Source organism: Silene latifolia, chromosome 3, assembly GCF_048544455.1.
Source record: "Silene latifolia isolate original U9 population chromosome 3, ASM4854445v1, whole genome shotgun sequence".
NCBI classification, from domain to species: domain Eukaryota; kingdom Viridiplantae; phylum Streptophyta; class Magnoliopsida; order Caryophyllales; family Caryophyllaceae; genus Silene; species Silene latifolia.
The window spans coordinates 93,894,882-93,902,541 of NC_133528.1; the positions used below are offsets into that span (position 1 = coordinate 93,894,882).

General features: G+C 39.4%; 1 long non-coding RNA gene across 1 annotated transcript; it reads left to right on the forward strand.

Moving 5' to 3' along the window:
* The first annotated feature begins 1,757 nt into the window (after positions 1–1,757).
* On the forward strand, positions 1,758–7,358 carry LOC141646176 (uncharacterized). Its single transcript, XR_012545405.1, has 3 exons — positions 1,758–1,959; positions 2,072–2,144; positions 7,170–7,358. It is a non-coding gene; the product is annotated as an uncharacterized LOC141646176 (long non-coding RNA).
* Positions 7,359–7,660: the final 302 nt, after the last annotated feature.

The following is a 7,660-nucleotide window of genomic DNA, read 5'->3' on the forward strand; positions in this document are numbered from 1 at the left end:
TCGTTGTGTTAAACAATTGTAATTGTTCATTAGTCCATGTGACTCGTTGTGTGAACCATTTGTCCTTGTTCATTAGTCCTTGTGACTCGTTGTGTAAACCATTTGTCCTTGTTTATTAATGAATTTGACTCGTTGTGTGAACCATTTGTGCTTGTTCATCAGACTTTGTGACTCCTTGTGTTAAACAATTGTAATTGTTCATTAGTCAATGCGACTCGTTGTGTGAACCGTTTGTCCTTGTTCATTAGTGAATGTGACTCGTTGTGTGAGCCATTTGTCCTTGTTTATTAGTCAATGTTACTCGTTGTGTTAACCATTTGTCCTTGTTCATTAGTCCTTGTGACTCATTGTGTGAACCATTTGTCCTTGTTCATTAGTAAATGTGACTCGTTGTGTTAACCATTTGTTCTTGTTCATTAGTTTTTTTGACTCGTTGTGTTAAACAATTGTACTTGTTTATTAGTCCATGTGACTCGTTGTGTGGACAATTTGTCCTTGTTCATTAGTCCTTGTGACTCGTTGTATAAACCATTTGTCCTTGTTCATTAGTCCTTGTGACTCGTTGTGTGAACCATTTGTCCTTGTTTATTAGTAAATGTAACTCATTGTGTGACCACTTGTCCTTGTTCATTAGCCCTTGTGATTCGTTGTGTGAACCATTTGTCCTTGTTTATTAATGAATGTGACTCGTTGTGTGAACCATTTGTCTTTGTTGACTAGCCTTGTGACTCGTTGTGTGAACCATTTGTCCTTGTTTATTAGTAAATGTGACTCGTTCGATGTGTGAACCATTTGTCCTTGTTCAGTAGTCTTTGTGACTTGTTATGTTAAACAATTGTAATTGTTCATTAGTCCATGTGACTCGTTGTTTGAACCATTTGTCCTTGTTCATTACTCCTTGTGACTCGTTATGTGTCTTTTTTATTAGTAAATGTGACTCGTTGTGTAAACCATTTGTCCTTGTTCATTAGTCTTTGTGACTCGTTGTGTTAAACAATTGTAATTGTTTATTAGTCCATGTAACTCGTTGTGTGAACCATTTGTCTTTGTTGATTAGTCCTTGTGACTCGTTGTGTAAACCATTTGTCCTTGTTTATTAGTGAATGTGACTGGTTTTGTGAACCATTTGTCCGTGTTCTTTAGCCCTTGTGACTCGCTGTGTGAACCATTTATCCTTGTTTATTAGTAAATGTGACTCGTTGTGTGAACAGTTTGTCCTTGTTCATTAGTCTTTGTGACATGTTGTGTTAAACAATTGTAATTGTTCATTATTCCATGTGACTCATTGTGTAAACCATTTGTCCTTGTTCATTAGTCCTTGTGACTCGTTGTGTAAACCATTTATCCTTGTTCATTAGTCATTGTGACACGTTGTGTGAACCATTATTCCTTGTTCATTAGCCCTTGTGACTCGTTGTGTGATCCATTTGTCCTTGTTTATTAGTAAATGTGACTCGTTGTGTAACACCCGCGAATTTTCTATTTTGGCAATTATAATTTAATTAACTGTTCCATTGTCTTATTTACATTTTTAAATTATTTAATTTCATTATTAAATATGATTTCTATAGATATTATATTTTTAAAGCTTAAGTTATACAAAATAAATATTTTGGTCGGATAATAATGATAATAATAATATTATTTCCCGTCTTGAGATACAGTGGGCTTGAGACGAAAATCCTAGTGGAAACCGACTCAATTTGAGTTGTTGGGCTTTTAATAACCTATGGGCCTTTTCTCCTTCTCTTTTCTTTTCATAAAACCCTCAACTAAACCCTCACAACTCCATCTCCCTCACTCCTAAATTCTGAAATTCCCAACAAACACACAACTACAACACCATTGTTACACAACTTCCACCTCCTTCACTAATTTGGCCATAAAACCTTCATTTCTCATCGGTTTTCAACGATTTTCGCGTCTACCTCTTCCTCTCATCGCCCTCCTTCTTTCTAGGTAAGAAAAGATCCGACTTTCCTCTATTAATGGGGCTGTCGAGCCAATTTCTCATGGTACCCCTTTTTCTAGTTTCGATTTTTAGTCTTATTTTGTGTTTTCTTATGTTTAGGAGAAAGGTTAGTTGACCCGGAAGTGGATTCTTGAAAGGTAGACGAGTCTTTTGTGGATTTAAGTGCAAAAAGGTAACGGTGATGGGTTACTCGACTTTATGTTAAAATTGTGTGATTTGTGTAGTATTAGACTCATATGATTGTTAAATTTGGTGTCTTTCATGACTTGTGGTGAATTGATGTTGATTAGAATACTTGTATGACATTTCTCACATGTTTGATGGCAAGTTCCAATCTTTATTGTCTTTGATCCGTATTGGTTGAATTTCTATCTCAATTATGTTGTTTTTCATGGTTAGAATCATGTTAGGACAGGTAAATAATTGTTGTGGAACGATTTGTGGTTGTTTGCAAATGATTTGAGAGACGATTTTGGCGATTCACGCGTGCGGTGGGTCTCCGGTTGACCGCCGCCGCCCCCCGACCGGCTGGGAACCCCCGTATGTTGTTTCACTTTTCAAAATATGTCGTGGGTCTCGGCCCGGTTGACTGCCGCCGCCCCCGACCTACTGGGAACCCCGTAACTTTTGGCCTTTTTACAATTTTTCAAAAAATGAACCATGGGTCTCGGTAGGTTGACGACCGCCGCCCACTGACCGTACTGGGAACCCCTGTAAGTTTTAATGTTTGCCGGAGTCCCCGGTGGACCGGCCGCCCCCCCGACCGGTACCGAGACCCCTCTCGAGTGCTTTTCTTCGCCTATAACCTATATTAACTAATGATTTACACATGCATCTTTCCATGATTGATAAGTGGTCAATTTATAACATGTTTACGGGATGATCATGCAACTATTGTTACTCGTATTTGTGACCGGAGTGTGACGGTTTACATTGTGTGACTACTCGACATTCCTTATTTATTTGCCCTCGGACATTGGGTCACGATTAGGTGCCATTGTTTCCGAGTTGGGCTATCTTCCTTCCGCCTCTTCGGACCTTGGGGTACGGTTAGGTACCATTGTTCCGATTTGGGGTTACTCGACCTTGGGGCACGGCTAGGTGTCATGGATCGAGTCTTGGATACGATTTGGGATTGTATGTCGAATCGGGTGTCGTCCATCCCGAGAGTCGGCCGATTTAGACTAGGACCGTATTATGATCGTCGTCCTACCAGGAGGTTGGAGTCTACGGGTTTGTCTTGTTTGAGTCAAAGCCTTTGTAAATGTCTTGCTTGTTACGGTCATTGGTGTGTTCTTATATACGAGAGTGCACGTCTTCTATGATTGTTTGTGAGAGTCTTGGTCCTATCGGATACTAGTGGTGAGATGCAAGCCCCTAGTTGCGATATGATCGCCGGGATTGATGTTCCCATCCGTTCTTATGGTGAGATGCAAGCCATAAGTATGAATGTGACGTTAGTAGCCACGTCCCGTGCTATGGTTGTTAAGAGGTTTTCAAGTAATGGCTATGGTTTCTATCCATGTATTTTCTATTCAATTGATCCGTCGTTTACCTCCTTCACATGATTCGATGCCTAATCTCACATACATGTTTTGCTACCTTGAAAGCATGTTTAATATGATGTACCATGCCTATCTCTTTAAGAATGCAATATGCCTATCTCATTATGATTATCGTTTGTATTCCCTTGTTCATTATTAGTCAAGTATGATGTATGATCAATATGTTTAATTAAGTTCTTGCTTATATGCATTTCGACATATTGTGGTGGGAGAACCCGAGTTACTCCCCATCGATCGTGGCGTTCATGTTTACATGAATGACGGGTTTGTGATGCAGATTATGGGGAAGACGTGTGAGCTAGCGAGAACGTTGAACCTTGGACCTTAGTTATAGTTTGCTTAGACTCACCTATCGTTAGACTTGTGTTTATTCGTGGGATATCTTTTCCCCAACGCACTTGTTTTAAATTGTAAAACTTAATTATCTTTCTTTTCATTTTGTTTGATCACTTATGGTGGATTTCGCACTTTAAACTTTTAAAAGTTTTAAAAATCCCTTATTTTTCCGCTTAGATTCAATAGTCCTTTTGATGCCCTATCGAGGGGTGTCACAGTTGGTATCAGAGCATATGTTGCTCCCGACGCACACACGTGTACCCCGAATTTAACCTTGAACTTGACCTTGAATAATGAATGAGAGATGGGTAGAATTAAGGACCTAAGTTGGTAGTCTCTTTGTGCATGCTACTTGTTAGGTGCTAACATGGTTGACTCTTTTGGTGTCTTGAGAAGATGGTACGACCAACCAAGGTGGAGAATACTATCATGGAAGCCCTTACTCTAATTCTTCGGAATCAACGGAATGCCAATGCTCAAGTGAATCATCGCCCTATCCGTCGGGGCAAGAGACCCTTTGTGCCCTCACCTTCATCACCTTCTAGCAAGAAGAGGTTGGTGCCGAGAGTCCAAGGACAAAGAGTACAAGACCATGGAGGACAAGAGCCAATAGTGCAAGAGCCAAAAGGACAAGTCCCTACATCTACTAATAGGCTTAGGGAGAACCGCAAGTGCTTCAAGTGTGGGCAAGCTTATCACCCCGGGATTGGATGCTATGATATGCCCTTGAAGTGTTACCATTGCAAGAAGCCCGGACATCTCTTCAAGAATTGCCCCGAGAAGAAGATTACTCCTCCTCTCCCTCATGCTCCGGATGTCGGGCCAAGGAGAGTCATTCTTGTTGAGAATCAAGTCAGAACCGCCGTTCCTCCCGACACCGTTATGGGTGTGTTTTCTAGCCTTGATCCACCTTTCCTTACTTTTATCCCGTGATGCTCATCCTTCCTTTCTAAACTCTCTGTTGCTTTACCTTTGAAGCTAGTTTGGTACCCACCCGACCTATTCTTCGTTTTTGTTTCTCCTTACATAACATCTTGCATATGGATCTCCTTCTCTTGAAGAATGTCTTTACCGTCTTGAAGATGCCTCCCTCTCTTCGAGCACCTTGTCATATTCCCTTGTCTTTGTGCTTCTATGCCTTTCGCAACTCTCATTCCATATCTTAGGAGTTGTCTTTGTACCTTTTCTCCTTATAATGCCCCTCGTGTATACCTTCATCTTTGCCTTATGGAATGTTAACTTCGGTCGGATAAGTTGGCTTTTGTGGAGTTTGTTTGTGTTTTGACCCTTAACCCCAGTTTTGAGAGGTCGTGATGTTAGAAAGACTTAGGTAATGTGATGATAAATACTTAGTGATTCTTATACCTAGTTCCTTGTCCAAGTGAGTATAATTGATTGGTGGATTCTTTGTGTTAGGAATGAGTTGCCTATGTGATTAAAGTTATAGAACTTGGCTTTGTTGTTTATGGTTGGGATTTGAAAGCTTAGTAGGTTGAGCGTCGTCACCTTAGGAGTAAACATGAGATAAATTTATGATAGGATCTTGGAAGAAAACCCATTTTTAGATGTTAATGATTCCGTATAGATTGGTGATGCGATTTGATGTTAGTTGTCCCTTGAGAATTTTGTTGAGAAGTCTTTGTTAATTCTTTCTTTGGTTTTTAAAACATTGAGGTTGTGTCAAGTACTTGAGATAAATGGGTGCTTTTATACTTGAGTGGTAGATTTGCTTTAGGGAAATTTTAATATGTGATAAGATAGGTGTAAGAGGTATCTAACCGTTTTGTCAACCCTTAAGCGAGCGTTTATTTTACCTTGACACTTGTTTTGGGACTTGGTCGTTTTGTTATAAAGGTTCAATACCCTATTAGGCGTGACCTTGTTAGAGAGAACTTCAAGTCCTAGGAAGCGTGTGGGTTAAGCCTTGAAATCCCCCTTCGTGTCTTTAATCATCTTCCTTCCCTTCGTTCACACCTTGATTAGATTTAATTCTTAAGTATAAAAGTTACTTGTCGTTTCTTTGCCTTGAATGCCTCTCTAATCTTGATGTCTCTTACTGGTGTTAACTAGTTACCTTTACTATTGACTCCTTTAATCTCACACCTCGTCATGTTCATGTATCCCCTTGAAATTTCCTATCATTTCTTGACCTAGTTATTACTCTTTGTTTCTTTAGTGGAGTGATGGCATTGTTGGCTATGTTGTAGAGTGAGTGAGATGCTCTTTGAGGATCCTTTGTGAACCTTGATTTCGTCAAAATTGGATTAGTGGAACTTGAGTTGAGTTGGGTAGGAAAAATTGTATGACAAACCTATTTACTTTTGGTTGGTGGTCTTTTTTATTTGGGAAATGTGATCATCTATGCTTGTGAATTCGGGTGTGAATAAGATTTTGGTTTGGAGTGTTAGAAAGTATAAAGACCTTGAGATGTTGACCTTTGATTGAGGATTTTACCATAGTGAGAACTCCTAGTAGTCGATAGTTGGTTATGTGTGTAACTCTTTTAGTAGTTTTGATCTTGTCTCGTGGAAATCGTTTATAGATGATTTATATTTTAGAGTTATGGAATCACAATTGTGGTGGAGTGACTTGACCCACGGGGTAGCATAGGAGTAAAGTGTGAGTATTTTGAGGAAATTATTGGGAGTTATATGGTTATGAGTTTTGTGGTTAGGAAGTTTTCGGAACCGTTCAGGATGATATTGTTGTTTGAGTCAAAGCCTTTGTAAATGTCTTGCTTGTTACGGTCATTGGTGTGTTCTTATATACGAGAGTGCACGTCTTCTATGATTGTTTGTGAGAGTCTTGGTCCTATCGGATACTAGTGGTGAGATGCAAGCCCCTAGTTGCGATATGATCGCCGGGATTGATGTTCCCATCCGTTCTTATGGTGAGATGCAAGCCATAAGTATGAATGTGACGTTAGTAGCCACGTCCCGTGCTATGGTTGTTAAGAGGTTTTCAAGTAATGGCTATGGTTTCTATCCATGTATTTTCTATTCAATTGATCCGTCGTTTACCTCCTTCACATGATTCGATGCCTAATCTCACATACATGTTTTGCTACCTTGAAAGCATGTTTAATATGATGTACCATGCCTATCTCTTTAAGAATGCAATATGCCTATCTCATTATGATTATCGTTTGTATTCCCTTGTTCATTATTAGTCAAGTATGATGTATGATCAATATGTTTAATTAAGTTCTTGCTTATATGCATTTCGACATATTGTGGGTGGGAGAACCCCGAGTTACTCCCCATCGACCGTGGCGTTCATGTTTACATGAATGACAGGTTTGTGATGCAGATTATGGGGAAGACGTGTGAGCTAGCGAGAACGTTGAACCTTGGACCTTAGTTATAGTTTGCTTAGACTCACCTATCGTTAGACTTGTGTTTATTCGTGGGATATCTTTTCCCCAACGCACTTGTTTTAAATTGTAAAACTTAATTATCTTTCTTTTCATTTTGTTTGATCACTTATGGTGGATTTCGCACTTTAAACTTTTAAAAGTTTTAAAAATCCCTTATTTTTCCGCTTAGATTCAATAGTCCTTTTGATGCCCTATCGAGGGGTGTCACAGTTGGTGTGAACCATTTGTCCTTATTCATTAGTCCTTGTGACTCGTTGCGTAAATCATTGTCCTTGTTTATTAGTGAATGTGACTCGTTGTGTGAACCATTTATCATTGTTCATTAGTGAATGTGACTCGTTTTGTGAACCATTTGTCCTTGTTCATTACTACTTGTGACTCGTTGTGTTTAAACAATTGTACTTGTTCATT